The following is a 21697-nucleotide window of genomic DNA, read 5'->3' on the forward strand; positions in this document are numbered from 1 at the left end:
ATTTTGATAAATGAAAAATTAGAAAAGTTATATCCCGGCTGTCAACTAAAGTCACTGTGCACGTTCATCTGTGGCTATCGACTATAGTCAGTCGATGTTGGGCTGTGTGTGTTCATCTGTGGCTGTCGACTACAGTCGACTCTGGTCCTGAAGTTGTTAATTGTTTCAGCAACACTTGTTGAAAAGCCTTATCTTTCTCTATCAGGTTTCTGTGTCACCTTTGTGAAAATCAAATAAACGTATATGTGTAGGTCTATTTCTGACCTCACTATTCTGTCCCATTGATCTATGTGTTGATCCTATACAAGTACCACCCTGTCTTGATTACTGTAGACTTATTATGAAGTCTTGAACTCAAGTACTGTAAGTCCTCCAGCTTTGGTTTTATTTTTTACAGTTGCTTTGGATACACTAAGTCCTTTGCATTTCTATATACATTTTAGAATGAGCTTGTCAATTTCTACAAAAGAGCTCAGTGCATAGTAATTGGGATTGCATTGAATCTATAGATCAATTTGTGGAGAACAGACAATTTAACAATAGTCTTTTAATCTGTGAATGTGGTATATCCACTTATTTAGGTCTTTAATTTCTTTCAGCAATGTCTTGTAGTCACATTCTCATTTGAACCCATTTTTTTTGGCTTTTGTGCCTATGATTCCCCTAAACCCACTCTTTAGGTCACCAGTGACCTCCATGATTCTGTATCTAGTGATCAGTTCTCAGTCTTTCTCTTTCTGCATTTCTCACTCCTTTGACATAACTGATCTCTCTCTCTTTGAAGCACTTTGTTCAACTGGCTTCTGTCTCACCACACTCTTGGTTTTCCTCCCACCTCATTGGCAGCTCCTTTTTGGCCTCCTTTGCTGGATTCTTCTGTTCTTCCCTATATTTAAATGTTGGAGAGCCTCAGTCCTCAGACATCTCTCCTTTATCCACCATCAGTTAGTCTTGTGGTGAAAATGTGTTATTTAAAACTACCAACTACCATATTTAAAGCCACCTGACCCCCAATTTTGTATCCCAGTCCTAAATCTCAGACTTATGTGTCCAAAACTCAGACTTAAATATCCAACTTCCTACTGCTCTTCATTTGATTATCTCAGAGTTCTCTCAAACTTAATCCACCGAAAATGCATTCTTGATTTGCCCCTAACACTTATTGCTTCTCCTCACTCCCCACCACCCACCATGCTCCTCAGCTCAGGAATTGGACTTTTCTCCCTGTTGCTCACACCCTAATCTTATAGTCTTCCTTGACACCTCTCTTTCTTTTATGATCATCATCACAACCCCCATCAGAAAATCTTGTTGGCTTCATCTTGATGGTCTGTCTGAGATCTGACTATTGCCACCATTATTATCTCCCCCCTGGATGACTGTGATGTTCTCTTAAGCAGTCTACTTTCTCTCAGTCTATTCTTTACCTACCCAACTGAGTAATCTTATAGAGTGTCACACTGTTTCACTCCCCTGCTTAAAACCTTCCAGGACCCTCCTATTATATTTAGGGGAAAAAATGGGGCAATGGTTTACAAAGCCTTACAAGATCAGACCTCCCTGTCCTCTCTTACTACATCCTCTGCTGTTGCCCTTTCTCTCACAACACTCTGACTACACTGGCCTTTTTAATGTTCTTGAACATGTTGAGTTTGTTTAGGCCTCTGGGCAGTTTCTGTTTCTTCTGCCTGGAACCTATTCCCCAAGTAATTACATGGCTTGCTACCTTACTTCATTCAGTACTCTGCTGAAGTGTCATCTGCCCAGAAAGGCCTCTCTGACTGCCCCATCTAAGGAGTGTGCCACCTCCCCCTCCCCATCACTCTCCAGGCCCTTGCTCTGCTTGGGGTTTCTTCACAGCACTTATCTGGTTTCATATTTATTTGTTTTAATTTTTTTTTTGGGGGGGGGACAGAGTCTCGCTTTGTTGCACAGGTTAGAGTAAGTGCCATGGCGTCAGCCTAGCTCACAGCAACCTCACACTCCTGGGCTCAAGCAATCCTTCTGCCTCAGTATCCCAAGTAGCTGGGACTACAGGCATGTGCCACAATGCCCGGCTGATTTTTTCTATATATGTTAGTTGGCCAATTGATTTCTTTCTATTTATAGTAGAGACAGGGTCTCGCTGTTGCTCAGGCTGGTTTCGAACTCCTGACCTTGAGCAATCTGCCTGCCTTGGCCTCCCAGTGTGCTAGGATTATAGGCGTGAGCCACCGCGTTCAGCCTGTTTTAATTTTTGATAGTTCATCTCCTCTAATAGAATATAATACTAATAGCCATGCCTGTCACATAGTAGATGCTCAGTAAATAAATATTGACTGAATGACCCTGGGCAATTTAAACTTTCTGGCTGCATTTTCATCATTTGAGAAATGGGGAAAATAATGTTATTTACCTCATAGAGCAGATATGAATGTCACCTGAGATGTTGGATATAATAAGATACTATGGCAATAATGTTGCTGTTATTTTATAATTATCATTAAGTAATATAAATGATTTAAATCTCTTATAATCAATCAACAAATATATACACACACACACATATATATATATATGAATGCTATGTAAGGTAGAATCTTTTGACAATGGTTGATTTAGAGGTGTAATTAGTAACCCATAGTTTTTGATAACTAGATCAGAAGAAGTAGATATAAGTACATGAAAACTTAAATCCCATAACTAATACATAAGGCTGATGAATTTGCTGCTGCTGATTATGATTGCTGTAAGTATTCAGTGATTTCTTTTAAGCTGGGGGAATTCGAACCCTTTGCTGTCAGGGTTGGGGAGGGAAGGGCACCACTGGGGGTTAGGGCACAAACCCAAAGGAGAGGAAGAGCCAGGCAGTTTGAAAAGTTAAATGAACCAATTTGGCTGGAAGGAGAGATCTTATGAGTGGGCAGTTTGAGAGCAACACAAAGAAAACAGAGTAGGAACTAAAGCGAGTGGCTTCAGGCTAACCAGCCAGGGCAACAGGAAGCCCTTCCTTACATAGATTGGGTAAGCAAGGAAGGAAGTGCTTCTGGGCAATTAGGAAAGAAGGTGAATTATCAAAGTCTTGTTGCTACCAGGTTGTGTCCCCTCTTACTCTACAGTGCAGGTGGCCCTGGGTATCTCCTCTGCCTGGTGTCAGTGGGTGAGACAGATATGCTGTATCCAGAGACAGGCAGTGGCAGGAGGGCCAGCTCTTCTGTTGCTGGGGCCCACAAACCAATTTTGAACTCTCTTTTTACCACAAGAATTCTCACTCTACTTTTTAGGTGACTGACTAGAAGGCAAATGACAACATATACTAGGGCACCCTATTGAAGAAAAAGAAAGAAAGGAAAGAATAGGGGAAAGTAAAGATCCATCAGTGAACATAATAGCTTACATTTTAACATGCATATTAAGAACTAGCTTGTTTTTCAGCCAAATATACTGTATTGTGTCAGAGTAGTCATATAAAGCCATGTTCTTATTATTATATAAAAGGAAGGCTTGCATTCTATGGGCAAGACCAAAGTAGTTTGTGAACTGATCAGGTTATTTAAATATATTGGTTGCCTAGTCAACTTTGATTGATAAAATTTGCTTGAAATTATACAGTTTTGTGTAAAATTAAAGTAACCTAAAAAGTTGCCGGCGCATGTACGTTAAGTTTTTTATTATCAAGTTATAAAATGTTGTGACATTTTTAGAGGATTAGAATAGATTTCAAAGCAATCTGTAGTAATTAAGAAAATGACCCTGCAAAAGTAAGAGAAGCAAAATAAAACAAAATATAGACAGGAGCCATGACAGATGTCCCAGAATAGGGAATAGACGTGAAGACAATGAGCGCGTTGTCAGTACTGCAGCCCTGGCAACACGCGTCACAGATTAAATAATGAATGCCAGTTGGGGGGCACAGAGAGGAGAGGACAGAGAGCCCATTGTTTCAGCTCATCCATCTAATCTCAAAGTAATTGTTTAAGTAAAGGCTTCTGTTTTGGTTATAGCCAATGGAAAATTAAACAGCTAAAATACTGTAAATCTTGTAATTCACCCTGGATCACCAGTGAGAGCTAAATAACAGAGCTTTGAGCAAAGAAACAAATTAAATTGTTCGCCTTGCCTGGAAATGGAAGCCTCAACAGAAGCACGACCCAGTCGTTTGCTTCTGCACCCACTGTGCCTTCCTCTCCCGGTCGGGTCCTAGCTGGTGTGGGGTGAGGGAGAGGCTCTTCACCGCATTCTTCTGTGCCCATGACACGGCTCCACAGAGTGGGGTGACGGATGCCACCCTGCACCCCGGGGCTGGCACAGTGCCGGGGCCCAGGAAGTGGTGTTTTCTTAGACGGCAGCTTCTGCAGAGTTCAAGGCAGGTTTGGTTTGCCTGCGTTTTCCTCCTCGGGGTTACTGTGATGAGCTAATGAGCTAATGAGCAGGAAAGCACTTTACTTACACAAATGAAGGATTACACTTTTATTATTTTAGGGTATGGATCAGGTGGTGGAAAAAAACACAAAATCAGAAGTCCTGGGTTTGCATCCTGGTTTTGAATGCTGGCCTCATCTCATGCTAGGGTCTCCCTTTTCAAAATGCCATTTTTAAGTGTCCACCTGTGGCTTATTTTTCTCCCTTTTAAGTCAGATGTTCCTTACTTTTCTTGTGTGTGTGCCATGGGGACCTCTTTGACTTTCTAATGAAGTTAGTGAATCATACTACAGAACAATGTTTACCACATGAAATTAAATGCATAAAATTAAAATGCATAGGATTATCAAGGAAACCAATTATACTGACAAAGTTGTCAATATACTAAGTAAATATGTAATCTTGTAATACATGCCCATTATTAAAATGCATTACTTACCTATATCCAGTGGTAGGTCTAATAGCTACTGTAATTTTAAAGTCGTGATGATTGAATTGATACTTTGAGATATTTGCAATAACTATAATGTGATATGAAAATATATTTTACTTCTATTAAGGAGAAGTCACAGGAATGGCTAATTTTACTGTGAATTTTTGGCCTACATTTCTAATAGAAGGAAATGCTAAATTTCAATGGAAGGTGAATAGAAATAAAAATGAAATTTTTTTTTTCACCCAAATGCTGAATTCTGTCTGATATTGTCACTACCTCATGCCTTACAACTTCACCCTTTCTTCAAATGCTGTGCTTTCTCCAGGGGCAAGCTCTGCACCCCACTGGCCCCCAGCTGCACCTGCCCTTTCTGTGCAGGTGACTCCTAGACGTGCACCTCCCCTGTCAGAGGACCGGAGCACCAGGCCTGCATCTCCTGGGGCCTCTGGACATGCACCCTGGATGCCCGCAGGACCTCCAGCCAGCCTCACAAAGCAAACTCCTTGGCTTGGCCATCCTACCCCCCACCTTCTCCTACCCCCCTGCTCTTCCTCCTTGTTCCCTCTCTCTGTGGACGGCACTAACAACGACCACACGGCTCAGCCCCAAGGGAGCAAGTGGGCACGCTGATGCCAGGGCTACTGTGCCAGTCTCCTTGTTAAGGCTCATGAAACTGTGAACATGTACATTTTAAAGCACTGGTCTGTCCTTCCCTTAACCTGGAATGTCTTCTAAATTGTTTCTTACCCAGCAAGGCGTAGTGCGTCTCACTTATCTTTCAACCTACACATCTGGTCATTTTCTGGTTAAAAGTCCCTTGATGGCGAACCTTTGTCTCTGTGATGTGACATGAGAGGACTCCTTCCTTCTTCATGGCACTTTTTTCCTGCCAGTCCTTCAGCCTCACCAAGAAGCAGTTCCTTCCCTAGAAGCAGTTCCTCCCTGTCCTCTCCTCAATTCCCCCTTGGGGACTGAGCAAGTGCCTGGAGACACCCTCCCTTCCACATCACCGTCAGCTCTCAGTTCTGTGGCCACTTCTCTGGAAAGCCTTCCTGAGGACTGTTCACAGGCAGTCCTTGTCCATTTACCTCCCTGCCTCGCATTTGTCCGGGCCTGGCAGGGTTTCACAAGTAGTATGCACTCAGGAAGACAGTTATTAAAGTGTACAGTTAGGAGCACTGACTTGGGTTCTAATCCCAGCTCCACTGCTAACTGTGAGATCTTGGCAAGGTACTCACCCTCTGGATGCCTCAGTTTTCTCATCTGTAAGACTAGTATAATAGGATGGTGAGGTTTAAATGAGTCAATACTTATAAAGCACTTTAGAACCAAGCTTGGTACAAAGTAAGAGCTTAAATAATAGCTATCCTTATTTGTTTTAGTTTTAGTAGTGTGTCTTGGGCTCATTCAAACCTCAATCCTACTATACTTTTATTTTTGCTGGGATTTTATTAAAGAGCATAGTCACTTTATTAAAGACTGTAGTGTAATGTGGGGCCCAGTATTTAACCCTTTGCACTCAGATGTCGAGTGTGACTTGACACGGTTAGCAAAAATTATAGAGATGAAAATTACACTTTGAATATATCAATAATTTGAAGTATAAAAAATCCAAATAAATAAGTTTGTATGAAAAGAAACTCCAGTATTTTATTCTACTGCTGTGCTTTGCAAAATCTGGGGTATTTAAAAAATTAAATCCCGAGGAGAATAAAGGAATCAAGAAAAAAGCAAGTGAGTGCAAAGGGTTAACTGTTCTTCATCTTCATTGAGGTTATAATCAGATACTGATATTAGCAGAATTGAATGATATGAGACTAAAGGAAATAATTTTTGACATAAAGATAAGAGAAATCCTGGGGACACAGATTTTTAACAGAATGATGGGGATATAGTCTCATAGCAGTTTATCTAGCTGAGTTAGGAATTTATCTATATTTCTTCGATTTCAAAGATTGTGATGATTTCACAAGCATATTTATCGCAGCTCTTTGAACAGAGGAGAGATAAATATTACTTATCAGAGGATTTCTCTGGACATATATGTTTATAAACCAGATCCACATAAAAGAGATGGTTTTGAATATAATTACATTTTTCCATGAACATTTTCATGTCTTCTAAAAATATTACACTCTGTAAGGGTAAAAATTTAAGCACACATTGTATGTGACTTCTGATCTCCTCTCTCTCTCTCTCTCTCTTTCTCTCTCTCTCTCTCTCTCTCTCTCTCTCTCTCTCTCTCTTGTTTTTTCTTTCTTCCAACATCAAAGTAATTATATTTCCCCTTGAGGCTTATTCAACTCTCCCTGCCTTCCCTTGGTTTCGCCAGCAGGTGGGGTACTAGCTCCTTTTAAAATCATCAGCCCCGAGCCTCGGGGCCAACTTTCTCACCGAGGGGATTGTCTTACCTGCCCCCCATACTTGTTCTAAAAGGCCCCCAGGTGATGCTGTTGAGCCCTGACCTGAGAGTGGGAAGGGGAGGTGTAAGTTGAGTGAGTGTCAAATCTGAAATAGTCTCTAGGATGTACGTGGCTGATCTTTTTGAGCCAATGGCTTATGTTTCGAGTAACTTGAATTTTACCAGAAATACATGTAAATCTATTTGGTAACAAGTGTATCAAGTGTTTCTTGCCAATTTGATCTAACCTTATGGTTTAGAAGAAACCATAATTGAAGTTAGGAAACCTTGACCATTATGTTAAAATAGGTCTTAGTTATAGTAGAAATCACAGAATCAAGTCATTAGAATTGAAACTGTTGTTGGGTTGCAAACTAGGGGAAAATTATGTATACTGTAAACACATTGTGTTAGAAAGCTGAGCATAGATTCTTATTCTTTCTTAAGCTGGAACATTATTGACTGTGTTTTTAAGATTTAACCGCCTTAAGGAAATTTTCACTTACATTTTTCTAGAATGAAAAGTAAATTTAAATTTCTTACTTTGAAACCATAGTGAGTGATACTGAGTTCCATTTTGTTTATTTATTTTGCTTTTAAACATTTATTTTATTGTGTGTTGAAGAAAAGGAATAGGAGGAAAATGCCTGCTACATGGCAGGAACATACATTTAGCTATGCTTTGCGACTTTTTATCTTCTAGGCTAGCAGTAATGACATTTAAAGCAATAATTTTGGGCACGTCCTGCTCCACAATGCACATATATAGTATGGCCATCAAACATGTAAACATCAAGATATTTGGAGGAGTCTAATTATTTAAGTTCCATTTTAGAAGGCAGCAAAAAGATCCATTTTTCAAAGATATGTCATAGGTTATAAATGTATTCTAAATATGGGTGGTGAAACTGAATTATAAGAACGCTTTTAAGATTTACTGACACCAAGTCAGAATCAGAAGTTAGAAGATTATTTGACAAAGTTTCTTTTTGAACATGCATTAATTTTTGGACTGCAGTGATTATTGAGGTTTAGGCTTATTTAATGCTATAAAAAATCTGAGAATAGTGATAGTATGTAAGTTTGATTCTCAAAAACAGTAACTATAAATGTCCCATTTATGCAATGTGAAATTACAGTGTCCCATAACTTCCACCCTCCTTGGACGATATAAAAGTCATCTCATGGCCCTAATGGACAGCAGACTGTATTCCCCTTGTTTAAAAATAAATCAGTCTCTTTAACACAGTAACTGAGGAAAAAGAATGTAGTGAGAGTTCTCTTTGTTTGACTTTGTGCTTCGGTTTTCTTGGGCAGCAAAAATGAAGCCTGAAGCCTTAGCTCATTCTGTACGTGGGTTTTATTTCTCACAGCAGCCTAGTGTCTATTTAACATATGGGGAGTGGTTTCAAGTTCATTACTGAAGCTTATAGGCTAAAGTGCTTTGTGGGCTTGGCTACGACTTAAGTTGCCTTTAGGGAGTTGCCAAAACCGGGCTTGGGAACTGGACGGCTTTCCCTGTTTATGTGGGTTCCTAGCGTAGTCAGTTTTTTCCCCTCTCAGCTATCAGCTGCTTTGGAGGTTAGTTCATAGTAAGGAGTCCTTCTTTAAAGTAAAATGGAGCGACTACTTTCACGGGGACACCAGGTTAGTAAATAACATTTTGAGCTTTCTGCTGCATGTGTCAGATTTTCTTTCTGTGCTCACGGGGAGATGATTGGACAGGCAGGGTACAGTTTTGCTGCTGCATTCTTTTAGAAAATAATGTGAGTTTGTTGATCCCACAAAGGTTTGAGGCTTTATGTTTTCCTCCTTATAATATATGCATTATTTGATAGTATTAGATGCAAATAGAAGCCAAGAAGAAATAACATATATGTGTTGGATTTGCAGTCTAGAAGTTTGAACTTGTTTGTAAGCATTTCAGTTCCTTTTTTCATAATTATTTTGTGTCCTCCCATTAAATCTTCTAGGTGTAACTATATTTTATACTCAGTTGGTTTTATTTTTTTGAACATTAGACAGTAGTGTGTCACGCCCCAGCTAGCGATGTCATTCCTCACCACACTTGTCTGGGGCACGGTTGTCCCTTGGGCCTACTCCATGGAGTTACAATGAACCAGAGTATCATTTTAATTTTCTCTTTGAAAAGTCTGGCACTTTTCTAGAATGCCTCAATTGATTTGGGCAGAGTGTGCAGGTAGATCAAGCCCAATTGAAACCCTTTGTCAGTTGTCACTGTTTTTATTGTTAAATGACTCTTCGGAATGTGAGATTATCCCAGGAGTAAATAACTGTAAAAACGGGGTGTGACTTGTAAAACATAAAAGTATTGTTAATAGCAATTAAGAAATTAAGTCAATAAAATTAAGTACCAGCAAAATATCTTCCTTCATCTGATTAATTTAAAGATCTAGAGAGCAATTTTACCATTGTTAATCTGCACCGAAGCAGTCTGGCATGAATTGTTCCATAAGAGTAGTTCAATTTCATGATGTCTTAAAGTTTGCAACACTTTAAAAATGGTAGCTTCTTTTGCTTGTATGTTATTTTTAAGTATGCTTTAGTTCAGGGTAATGTACTAATGTTTTAAAATATGCTAATATGCTTCTCTTATTGCCATTTTATTCTCTTTTATTCCCCCCCCACCCCACCCCCCAGAAAACTTAATATACCAGAAAGGGTCTGTTCTTTCATGTTCTCTGTTTAAAAAAAATCAAGGGAGAAGGGAGATAGAAATAGATATTTTAAAAGATCCTTGAGGTGATATGCTAAAGTTTAAGGATCCCATATCCCATTTGTGCTGAGGTTGAAGTTGTAAAGTTATGTCTGCATGCCATTTCAGGTTATAGAATTGACTGTCTTTTACATCCCTATGACACAATTGTATGGCTATATTATTGCTCCTGCCTCTGCAGACATTTTCTTTAACAGCAAATCCATTAGGTCATTTTAGCTTTCCCAACAGTACAAAGGTTGCTATGACTTTACTTTATATATATGCTATATGTATACACACGTACACACAATTGCACATACATGCTATTATGCAATTTTTAATTATTAAATGCTATTAATTTAAATTTTAAGGAGAAACTTTTGTCAACCTGTTTGAAGCTGCCCGATGATTTTAAAGAGAAGTGTTAAATTTTACTTACTGATTACTTGCCTGTGCTTAATGGGTATGGGTAAAAGTCTTTAAAAAGCTTACACAAAATTAATTTGTATCTTGTAGATCTCAGTTTCTGTGTTCCCAAGTGCTTCATAGCTTTTTCATCTAGAAATGATAACAAAACAAAATACAACTGATTAGAAACAGAAATAAACAATGTGGCAAAGCATAGGATAAGAAGGAAACTCTCTAAAATCCATATTTTGGGGTTTTTCTAGAGCATATACACGTTAAAATAAGTTTTCTCCAAAAGAGAGGAGAAAAAAATAAAGGATTGTAAGGTGTTCAAAATCTGTAAACTTGGGATAAAGTCTCTAGGCAGATCTTAGGTTATTTCTGATTTCAGATATAGAATACACATTGCAATTCTTGTTCTCATCTTGCTGGACTGGTTTTGTTTTGTTACATCTTTGCCTTTTGGCTAAAATCAAGTAGAGACAGGCGTATTTCCTATTCCTTGCCACCTAAGTTGATCTTTGTGCTGATTAATTTTTATTCAACATGCTTTCTTGTTGATATCCAAAGTGCTCTAGATGTCTTACGCATCTCAGACGGTTTATGAACCTAGCCCATGACCCAGTAGCATATGATACCAGTTCATCTCACTAACTTAAAGATCTAGAGAGCAATTTTACCTTTGTTAATCTGCCACCCGAAGCAGTCTGGCATGACATTGTTCCAAAAGAGTAGTTCAATTTCATGATGTCTTAAAGTTTGCAATCCTTTATAGGTGGTAGCTTCTTTTGCTTTTATGTTATTTTAAGCATGCTTTAGCTTTTAAAATGAATGTGAGTTTCAAAGTTGGAGACAAATCCTTAGGTAAACTTTTTCAACTTGAATTGGCTCATATCAAAAACACTGGAAAAATTGAATGGCATTAGAACATCAAGACTCTGAGAAAATAAATGAATAACTAAAAGTATTAATAGTTGTGATATTAGCAATGGGTTTTCTGACTTCCAAGCCTCAACAGATTTTCACCTGATCCTCCAGTTCCATTCCCACCCCAGATCACTCCCCATTCCCACTCATAGTCTTGATCTTTGCAGCACCCGGTTTGGGAGGTATAGGCTCTTGCTCTGCAGTTTATGGCCTTGTCAGACTCATGCAGTGGCTACAATGAACAGTGCCTTCCTGCCTGTTCCATGCCAAACATCCTGGTTCTTGCCCTTCACCTTCCTCCACCCACGGTGCTGGTGTGCGTGAGTCTTGTGCTTCTGTGTGAGAAAGTGCGGGAGATTCTGATGCTACCCACCCTGGAAATTCACTATTCTAGTAATGATGGTAAATACTAACTTCCCAGAGGGATTACAAAAGCTGAGGACAGATTATACTCCTGGAGTTTATTTGATCACAGATCTCCCCAGTTCTCTGCTTCATTCTGAAGAACCCAATTTAAGTTTGACCTGGAATTTCTTGTGGGGGTGGTGGTAGTAGGAGTCATAGCAGGAGTAGTAGAGTAGTGCCAAAAGTAATAAAAACAAATACTCAGAAAGCATTCCCGAAGTGCAATTGCTGTTCTAAATCTCCTGTTTAATCCTCGCAACAACCCTAAGAAGTCAATTGTCTTTATTATCCTCATTTTACAGTTGAGGAAACCATCCCAGAAAGGTTAAGTAAGTTGATCCAAGTCAGAGAAGCTAGTAAGAAGCAATGAGAGTATTGTGCCTCAGGGGCTGTGTGGGAGAAAAACTGGTAAATTAATATTTTCAGATAATATAATGCAGTATTTATCAAGAAGCAACTATATAACCACTGACATATGTGCTGCTCTTCATATCGAAGATGCTCTGTTGACCTATTGCCAACCAGCGAGGCAAGCCATTTGTGTCCTTTTTCTGTTGGGAGGGAGTGGGAAGGCTTGTTCTCTGCTTTCTTACGTGTTCTGCTGGTGACCAATGGCCAGAACCTGGTGACTAGTGGCAGTTAATAGAGGTTGCCCCTGGTTGGTAAATGAGATCAGTGGTGACCAGTCCACATGGAGAATAAGCCTGCTACTTAAGCTCATCTTGGAACTTTTGAGACTTTTTAATGGTAAAATAATAAGGCCACGAAAGCTAAGAATTTGGACTTTCTGATTGTTTAGTTTTAATTTGGCCTGTATGAGTGGCCTCTTTATTCCTGTTCAGAATGACTTCCTGCCGATAATCAAAACTCTAGTCAGTCTTGTAGGCTCTCTGAAGCTTAGTGGAAAGCCAACATTATGTGACATGTAATTCCTTTAAAAACATTAATGTGCATTTCAAAAATGTTGGGCCAATATCTTACACTAGATTTGGCTAAAATTTAAACATGTTACATGGAAGTTTGGAATCTTTAAAAATATATAACAATGTAGCCCAGATAGAGTAAAGAGGTAAGCTATATTTAAAAAAAAGAAAAAGGAAAGAAAGAAAAGAAAAGAAACCAAGCAATAAAAATTCTTATCTTTGGATGGGAAAGAACTTTCTCTTTCCAAAATCAATACAGAAAATCATAAAAGGAAGAGGTCAATAGATTTTAATTTTCTAGGTAAAGGTATAAAAGCTTTAAATACAAAAATGTTCATTGAAACATTCTTTATTACCATGACAAGTTGGAAATAATGAAAACATACAGTAGTAGAAGAAAATTACATGATAAGCCATTATAATTTTATTTATGAATTAAATTATAATAGGAGGAAATGGTGATGATGGATCTTTTTTTTTTTTTTTCCAGAGACCTACTTTCTCTCTGTTGTCTAGGCTAGAGTACAGTGCTACAATCATAGCTCACTGAAGCTTTGAATTCCTAGGCTCAAGCAATCCTCCCACCTCAGTCTCCCAAAGTATCCGGGATTACAGGCACGCACTACCACACCCCGCTATTTTTTTTTTAACTTTTTGTAGAGACAGGGTCTCACTATGTTGTCTAGGCTGGTCTTGAACTCCTAGCCTCAAGCAATCCTCCTGCCTTGGCCTCCCAAAGTGCTGGGATTATAGGCTTGAGCCAGTGATGATAGATCTTTAAGTTAAAATGCTGGATATTAAACAATTTGTACATCACATACCTGAATGTGTTTAAAATATGTCTATCTATGTATGTGTTATGCTTAGGAAGACCACAAAAAGCATGATCACCTTAATTTAACAGAGGTCTAGGGGTAATTTTGAAGGTGGAATTTCTGATGCTTTGTATTTTCTGATTATACTTTTCTGCATATTGGTATTTTTAAACATGATTACTTTATATTTAGAAAAAATAAAAAGAGATATTCATGGAGAAAAAGAATGAGAACAAGATAGACCAAAAGTTAATAGTAGACTTACATTATTTGTAATCTATTTAAGGTAGTGGCTGTCAGAATGGTTTTATTTCTTAAATTTTTTTGTAAGCTTAAGATTTCCTTTAATAAGAATTCATTATTTTATAACAAAGATTAAAATAGATTAGGAGTGACAGGTTAGAGGAGAGGCAAGATCAATTTTTATAAAGGACAGGATAATTTTACTTAGGAGAACAATTTTTTTGCTGCACTTATACATTATGTTAGGAAACTGGCTTTTTCATTTGTCTGCATCAGGTTTAAAATTTTAGTTAGATGTTATAGCTAATCAAATTATAAGGTATATAATTTATTTAACAAGGGACGTGGGAGGAAGCTCACGTGCATACTTGAAACGTCAGTACAGGAAAGATACTTTGAGGGATTTTCGATGTATCCAGATGTCCAGACAACACTTTTTTAGTCAAAAAGCAGTTGATGATATGTAAAAAGGGACAAGTCAACAGACTAAGACAATCCTTAGAACAGATGATTTGACTGGAATAATGAAGATGGAAGAAAACCTTGGAGTGGCTGACTTCCATCGTCCTCCTCCTCATTTTATAGATGAAGTCATTGAAGCCCAGAGTGATTGAGTCCCCAAGGCCACAAGGTCCTGGTAGACTTGATTGAAACCTTTTGGGGTCCTTTGATTCCTCCATCGCTGCCCTTTATAATAAAATATTCTGCCCATTTAACACATTTTAGTGAGGATGAACGAAATTATATTTCCATTTATCTTAGGTTGGTAAAAAATTAAAAGCTAATACCATTCAGCACTTACTTAATGATGTTTGAGAAAGTGGCAGAAGGCTGATTCCTTCTTCCAAGGAAAACCTTCAACTTCACGGACACGGCCATTGTTCTCACCGTTGTTGTCTGAACATTTTGTCCTCCGGTACAGGTTTAGGTAACACACATCTGGTTCCATGTTTGTTCTGGAAGACAGAAGCCACATGGAGCCACTAGAGAACACTTGATACTGAGCCCTGGAGATCGTTTTTTAGCAGCTTTATTGACATTATATAATTTATAGATCATAAAGTTAACCTTTTTAAAGTGTACAATTCAATATTTTTAGTGTATTTACAGAGTCATGTGAACATCACTATAATCTATTTTTTAATGTTTCATCACTCCAAAAAGAAACTTTATACCCACTCTCCCTTCCCACTTCTTTTCCTTCCCCAGCCCTACGCAGCCCTTGTTTTACTTTCCACCTCTCTAGATCCACCCATTCTGAACATTGCGTATGAATGGAAATGGAATCATACAATAAGCGAGAATCCTGGAAATTTTAATTTGACGCTCAAGGACCACTTCAGCAAACATGACCTGGTTCTTATGTAGCCCCCTCTTCCCAATAGCATACTGAAGTGTGAGATTAAGACCAAATGAACTCAGTCAGTGTTGCCACCTATTTTATTAGAGTAAATGACTAGAGTTTTTGTTTTCTGGAGTCCTTAATTTTTTAACTATTTAAAGTTAAAAAAAGAAAAAGGAATGGATACCCATTAAGACTGCTGTAGGCTATATCGCAAAATTGTTGGGCTAGACCATTGGTTATTAGTTGCAACTTTGAGGGAATTACTTGACTTCTGTAAGACTCAATTTCCCTATCTGCAAAATGGAGATGATAATAGTACTTACTTTAGAGGGTTCTTGTAAAAATTAAATGAAATAATGGATATAAAAGGTCTACCACAGTGCCTGATGCATTAGATATTGAATGAATATTAGTTATTGTTGTTAGGTGTCATTGAAAATAACCACAGTATATTATTTTATTTCATTTTTTATAAGTTTATGCTCTGCTAAAGATTTGAATTGGCTTTTAAGAATATTTGCATATCATTGAACATATACACATACATACACACACAGAGGAATAAAATACTAAAACCAGGGCTCAGAATTGATAGTGTTAGTAGAAATATAATATTAGTGGAAATAATAACAATAGTAATAATAGCTAATATTTACATGGCAGGTTTGTAATGAACATTTCTTTTCATGTCTATCCTTGTGAGTTGAGGCAATAATGACAAATCAGAAATGGGTAGAGACCACCAAATGAGAGCCCCAGGTTGGCAGGGACCTTCGATGGTCTCTAGTCCACCCTCATACCTGTGCATAAGACTTTGCCACAGATGACAACTGGGTGTGTTGTGGCATTGGAACTCAGAGTGAAGGGTGAGTTCACCATCTCACAATATGTATAGGTACCATTTATACATATTGTAAGCACTTACTATTAGCTAAGCTAGAATTAGAACCCAAACTAACTCCAAAACTATATAATTAGAATGTAAAATTGCCTACTCAGGGCAACCAGTTTCCTTGTTAATAGTCCTGTTTTATAGAATGTTCTTGCACATGTTAAACTGAAATATACATTTTTGAAGACCCCCACCCTCCACTCCAAGAATCACAGTAGCTTCTATGTGGAGAACCAAACACCTAATTAGATAGTCCTTCAGATATCTGAAAACAGTTATCATGGCCCTCACTACCTTGCTCAAACATCCAGTGTTACATTTATGTTCTTTAGATACTCCAACCTACTGTACCTCTTCCTTTTTCCTGGAATAGGCTTTCCATTCAGGAATGCTCAGTGAACTTCTAAGTGGTCTTCAAGATTTCTTTTCAATGTTCCCCACCAGCAGCAAACTTCCCTAATCCCCAGATTGAGCGGCTACTCCTCTGAGTTCCTGCTACTCTTTCGTTCACACTCTGAGAATTTGCTGTATCTCTCCTGGACTGCGAGCCTCTAATGGTGAGCTCTGTTTACCTTTGTGCTCCTAAACCCCATCCCAGCAACTGACACATGGTAACTGCTCAGTACAGTGGAAGAGAGAATGTTGATCTTACTTTATTTAGATACCTAACTATATCTGATTTTAGAGAGGTAGAAACTATAAGAAGTGTTTTTGGATACCAACTGTGTAGGCACACCTTGATTAACTGAGAGCTGAAGCAGATAAACAAAAAGCCTGTGGCTTCTCCTAGACCAAAAGTAAACATCATCTAGGGGAATAAGATTATGAAGGTCTTTCATTTGTTTTTTGCATCATTCATTTTGGCTTGTAAATGAAAAAGTGCCCAGGAACATCCTGATGTAAGTAAAGTGCCTGTCTGTTGGGCAAGGTTGAGACCTGCCACCTTTGCTCAGAGAAATTTAGATTAAATGATTGTAACATTTAACAATGTGGTTGGATGACAAAGTTCACAGAAACTTATTACTTGTGTTCAAATAAATGCTGATAAGAAGATACAGTACAAAGTTATGCTTCTGGTTTAATCTGAGACTTTAGCAGTTTTTCATGGAGTATGTATGGAGATTTTTCCTTAAAGCATGGACAGAGAGTTAATTTGAGAAAAAAATACATTAACTGGGACAACCAAGGAGCTGGCCTATATCTGAAAGAAAGAATGTAGATCTCACCAAGGATTTGCTGTAATTCATAAAAACTGGACCACATCTTAAATGGATTGATTAAGGGCCCAACTGGAACATTCTACATGGAATGAGCCCAGGTACCAGTGCTGTTATCTGGGAGTCTCAGGACTCACCATGTGCCTACTCTGAGAGGTAGACTAAATACTTCCCTGCTCTGTGGAGCCTAAGAAACACTGATTCTTGACACCTGAGTTTGAATTTTCCAGTCTTCTCCATCCATCATGAGTCTTTGCCTCCCATCTGCATTGTTACCTCACCAGACACCTCAGTAAAACCATCTTCTTCTCCTTGCTTTTCACTGGTTTTGCTCTGCTGGAGGCCTGGGGGGCCACTTCTGCTCCCAGTAGCCCCCAGAGGTCTGGCCTAGATCTGATAGAGGAAGACACAGGTGTGGAATTTTAAAGTTGAAGTAGACGCAAGGGTGTGTATTGTGAGACCAAGGAGGAGGCTGTTCCGGAGAGCACTGATGGGGGTGACCCAGGGGCTGATGGAGCATCTCTTGTTTTAGGAAGCTCTGCATTTCCAAAGACTTTTTTTTACTATTGGATGGCTCAGTGTGTTAGAAAGTTCTCCTTTATGCTGAAGTGACATGGGCCTCTCTAGAATATCCAATCTGTGTTCCAGCTCTATCCTTTGGTGCTATGGAGGAAATATCTCCTTACACCCATAGGTCTTGGTATGTTGGAAATGCCTCTCATTTTTGTTTGGCATAGAAGCTTCAGATATATTCGATCATTTCTCAGAGTATCCTGATTTTCAGACTCTTCTTCAACCCAGTCCCTGTTCTCTCATCATCTGTGGTTTGCCTTTGTTGTCGCTCTATGGTCTTTAGACTTAACACAGTGCTCCAAATATAGACTGAACAGTAGGCTGGGATTATCAGCTACTTTCCTGGGATACCACTTTTCTGATCATCCATCCTAAGAGATCATCAGATATTAATAATAATATTAACATGTGCCCTTTTTTGGACAGTTACTATTTTCAAGGCAATGTGTCAAAGTGCCTTATATATGTTATGCCATTTTATGTTCACGACAGTGAATGGTTGTGCACTATATTATTGTATTTCCTTGATTCTAGGACACTATTAATGATAAGATACACCATTAACTAAAGTTGAACTTTTTAGGGAAAAATAGAGCAAGGAAAATTCCATCACATTAAATGTAGATGTAAAATGCAATAGTCATGCTAATTTCAGAAAAGTTAAAATACGTGTGTGCTAGGCAAAGGGGTACAGAAAGCATATCTTACAATCAAAGAACTATGCTATCTCCATTTTCTAGATGAGAAAACCAAGACTTAAGGAATTTGTGTGATTGCCACAGTATAGGATTCAGAGCCAGCTCTATCTGTAGCACATGCTCCAGCCACACGCTGTGCTCCCTCCCAAGTAGCCCTGATGTGAAGTCAGCTGACCCTAAATTCTCAGGGTCTTCTAATAAGAAGAGCTGCCAGGCTAGGTAACCACCAGCCTGTACGTGTGCATGTGCGTGTGTGCGTGTGTGTGTGTGTGTGTGTGTGTGTCAGCTTAAATGTAGACGTATACATTTATCCTATGAAATTTTGTCTTTTTTTGTTTAGCAGCGAACAACTTTGTGTATGTCTCTAATCCCCATATTTTTAGAGTGTGACACCAGTTCAAAAGTATACATGTTTTTGTGGCTCTACCAACCTACTACTAAATGTTGCATGAGAATGGTGTATCCATAAACAATGCCACCAGAAATGAGGTTGGTTCAGCATATCTGTTACTAGTTTTTAAAATATTCCATTACTGGTCCCATAGTGGGCTGGGAATTGGGGTCTGTTGTGGGAAGCTCATGCATGTGATTCTCTCCTGGGAGTCCTCAGGGCCCTGGAAGTCCCTATCCTAGGCTGACTCAGGCCTGTGGCTTCCCAGCCAGTACTCCTTTGGTAGTTAATATGTGACTCCCGGTTATAGTGGCCTCTGGCCTTCGCTTTGAATCAGATTCCATGGGGCTGAAATGCCTTAAACTTTGCCCTGCTTCCCACCTGCCTTCTGACTTCGAGTGTGTTCACTCCCTTCATTTTCCTTTATTGTTAACCCCTGGGTCATTTGATGCCATTTGTAGAAAATCTCTGAAACCAGAGGACAATTCATGACAGTAACAGAATAAGAGTGTTGAGAATTAAAAGCAATTCTTTTTATAGTTCCATGGTTGTTGAAGGAGGAATATCTTGCAAACTTTTTAGCAGACACCTGGATGATTAATTAGCAAGAAATTTATTCTAATTGTTCCAGTTGTCCCTAGATGAAGACTTGGAGAGTGACAGTAGAAAGTGCTAAGAATGTGCCATTGAAGGCTTTAAGGAAGAGAAACTGCCTAGTAGATTTCAAATGACAAAAAGGATAAAACTCAAAACAGAGACAGAATTTTAAACTGTATGCTATGCCATTCTCTTAATTCTGAGAAGTTTAGGGTTAGAAATAGAAAATAAATGTGATTTATTTTTCCCATTTTTTTTTTTTTTTGAGACAGAGTCTCGCTTTGTTGTCCAGGCTAGAGTGAGTGCCGTGGCGTCCTAGCTCACAGCAACCTCAAACTCCTGGGCTCGAGTGATCCTTCTGCCTCAGCCTCCCGGGTAGCTGGGACTACAGGCATGCGCCACCATGCCCGGCTAATTTTTTTTTATATATATATCAGTTGGCCAATTAATTTCTTTCTATTTATAGTAGAGACGGGGTCTCGCTCTTGCTCAGGCTGGTTTTGAACTCCTGACCTTGAGCAATCCGCCCGCCTCGGCCTCCCAAGAGCTAGGATTACAGGCGTGAGCCACAGCGCCCGGCCTTATTTTTCCCATTTTTAAAATGGAAATAAAGAAAAAAGTCAAATATTCACCTTACCTTCTATTAAGGCTGCTTTGGGTTATGCGTGACTTTTACAGGTGGAGTTATTAGGGTTTTATAACACTATTTAAACAGGTAAGAGCTATTGGGCAAAATGAACTTCATCAGATGCTTTCTTAGGTTTTGACTCATAGTCCGACATAACTCGTATCTCTTGTGAGAGGATGGCTGCAGTCCTGCACTTCTCAGCCAAACACGCAGCCACTTTCTATCTGAATAATGTGTGCCACTTAAAACAAAAACCATAAACCTTATTGAAAAAACTCAAGTCTAAAACCATTTTAAGTTTAAGTTTAAATTAACTTTAGTATTGTATATGTGCTCAAAAAATGTGTAAATATGCAAAAGAATAAAGCAACCTTGAAAAGAAGTAATCCCTGGATTGTGAAGGAAGATGGTGATGTCATACAGATGTTGAGTTTTATTGATCCATAGGGAAACTCTATTCTGCCTGATGAATGATTCAGTATTTGCCAAAGACTTAATATATTTTTATTTGCTACATGATACCTGCTTCTAAGGACATGGATTTGGAAATTTTAGAAGGGGGTGGAACCATCGATACACTCCCTATAGATTCAGCTATTGCCTCTTTCATCAGTTATCTGGGGATCTTTATAGGTCCTTTATAAATATTCTCTTGTCCACTATCCAGTAGATGAAAGTCCTGATACAGCCATAGAAAGCTGGCTTTGTTCTGAGTACGATGCTTCTCTCATATTTTCCTTCTCAGATCTTCTTTCCTGTCATAAAGAAAATTTTAGAGGTAGTCTAAACCAGTATCTCTCAAGCTGATGTGCATATGAATCACCTGGATAGCTTTGTTTCTGGTGCATGGTGGTCAAGAGTCTGCATTTCCAATGAGCTTCTGGGTGATATCTATGCTACTAGTCCATGGACCACACTTGGGGTAGCAAGGCTCTCTAAGTTTCTACTGTTAATGCATCTGTCAGGCAGACAGATGGTGGAATAGGTGAGCAATAAAACAAACATGAAATGGAGGAGCCGCGAATGTTCATTGATCACTGTGATTACTTTGGCCAGTTTCCAGTCAGGTTCAGATAGGCAGCAGTGCACATCGATTAAGAACGTGGACCCTGCAGTCCTCTTCCTGCCACCCAGCTGCTGAGTCACATGGGCACGCTACTCATCTCTCTAAACCTCAGGTTCTGAATTTGTGACACGCTAGTAACGTGAAAACCTGCTTGACAGGTTATTGTGATGATTAAATGATATAATGTATATAAAATACTTAGTGCTTGCTAAATACTAGCTATCGCTAGTAATAATCTATGAAGCATTTATTGAACACCTACTACATGCCTGGCATATTAAGGTAGGTATGTTAAGATTAAAAACCATCTCTTTAATTTCAGTGGATATTTTACTGGTTTATTTGGGAGTGCCCAGAGTCGAGTAAAGGTCTAAAACTATTGACTCCAAGGCCAGAGTGCTTTCTGCCTACTTCTGTTTGCATGCTCATTGTCTATTTCTTACGCCAAGTAGGCATATTAAGCAAAGCTTGTTTCAGATCAACTTTAAGTGAAACCCATGCACTGAGTCATAGTGGGTTGAACATGTTTTAACTTATAAAACCAAGTGACTTATATTTGGTTCCTTCTGTTCCAATGAGTTATCTCTGCGAATGGAAATTAAAGGGCAAGTT

At 38.8% G+C, this 21697-nt stretch overlaps 1 protein-coding gene across 4 annotated transcripts in view; it reads left to right on the top strand.

Moving 5' to 3' along the window:
* The window catches only part of PLD1 (phospholipase D1), a 209030-nt gene that overhangs the window by 39445 nt on the left and 147888 nt on the right, over positions 1 to 21697 (top strand). Inside the window, exon 1 of one of the 4 annotated variants that reach the window (XM_012736398.3) lies at positions 5232 to 8885. The exons of the other annotated variants lie outside the window; for them this stretch is intronic. The gene's annotated coding sequence lies outside the window, so the exon portion shown is untranslated. Of the gene's footprint in view, positions 1 to 5231; positions 8886 to 21697 lie in introns of those variants that run through there. 4 annotated transcript variants of the gene reach the window in all.

The sequence above is a fragment of the Microcebus murinus genome, chromosome 1 (genome assembly GCF_040939455.1).
Source record: "Microcebus murinus isolate Inina chromosome 1, M.murinus_Inina_mat1.0, whole genome shotgun sequence".
In the NCBI taxonomy this organism is placed as follows: Eukaryota; Metazoa; Chordata; class Mammalia; order Primates; family Cheirogaleidae; genus Microcebus; species Microcebus murinus.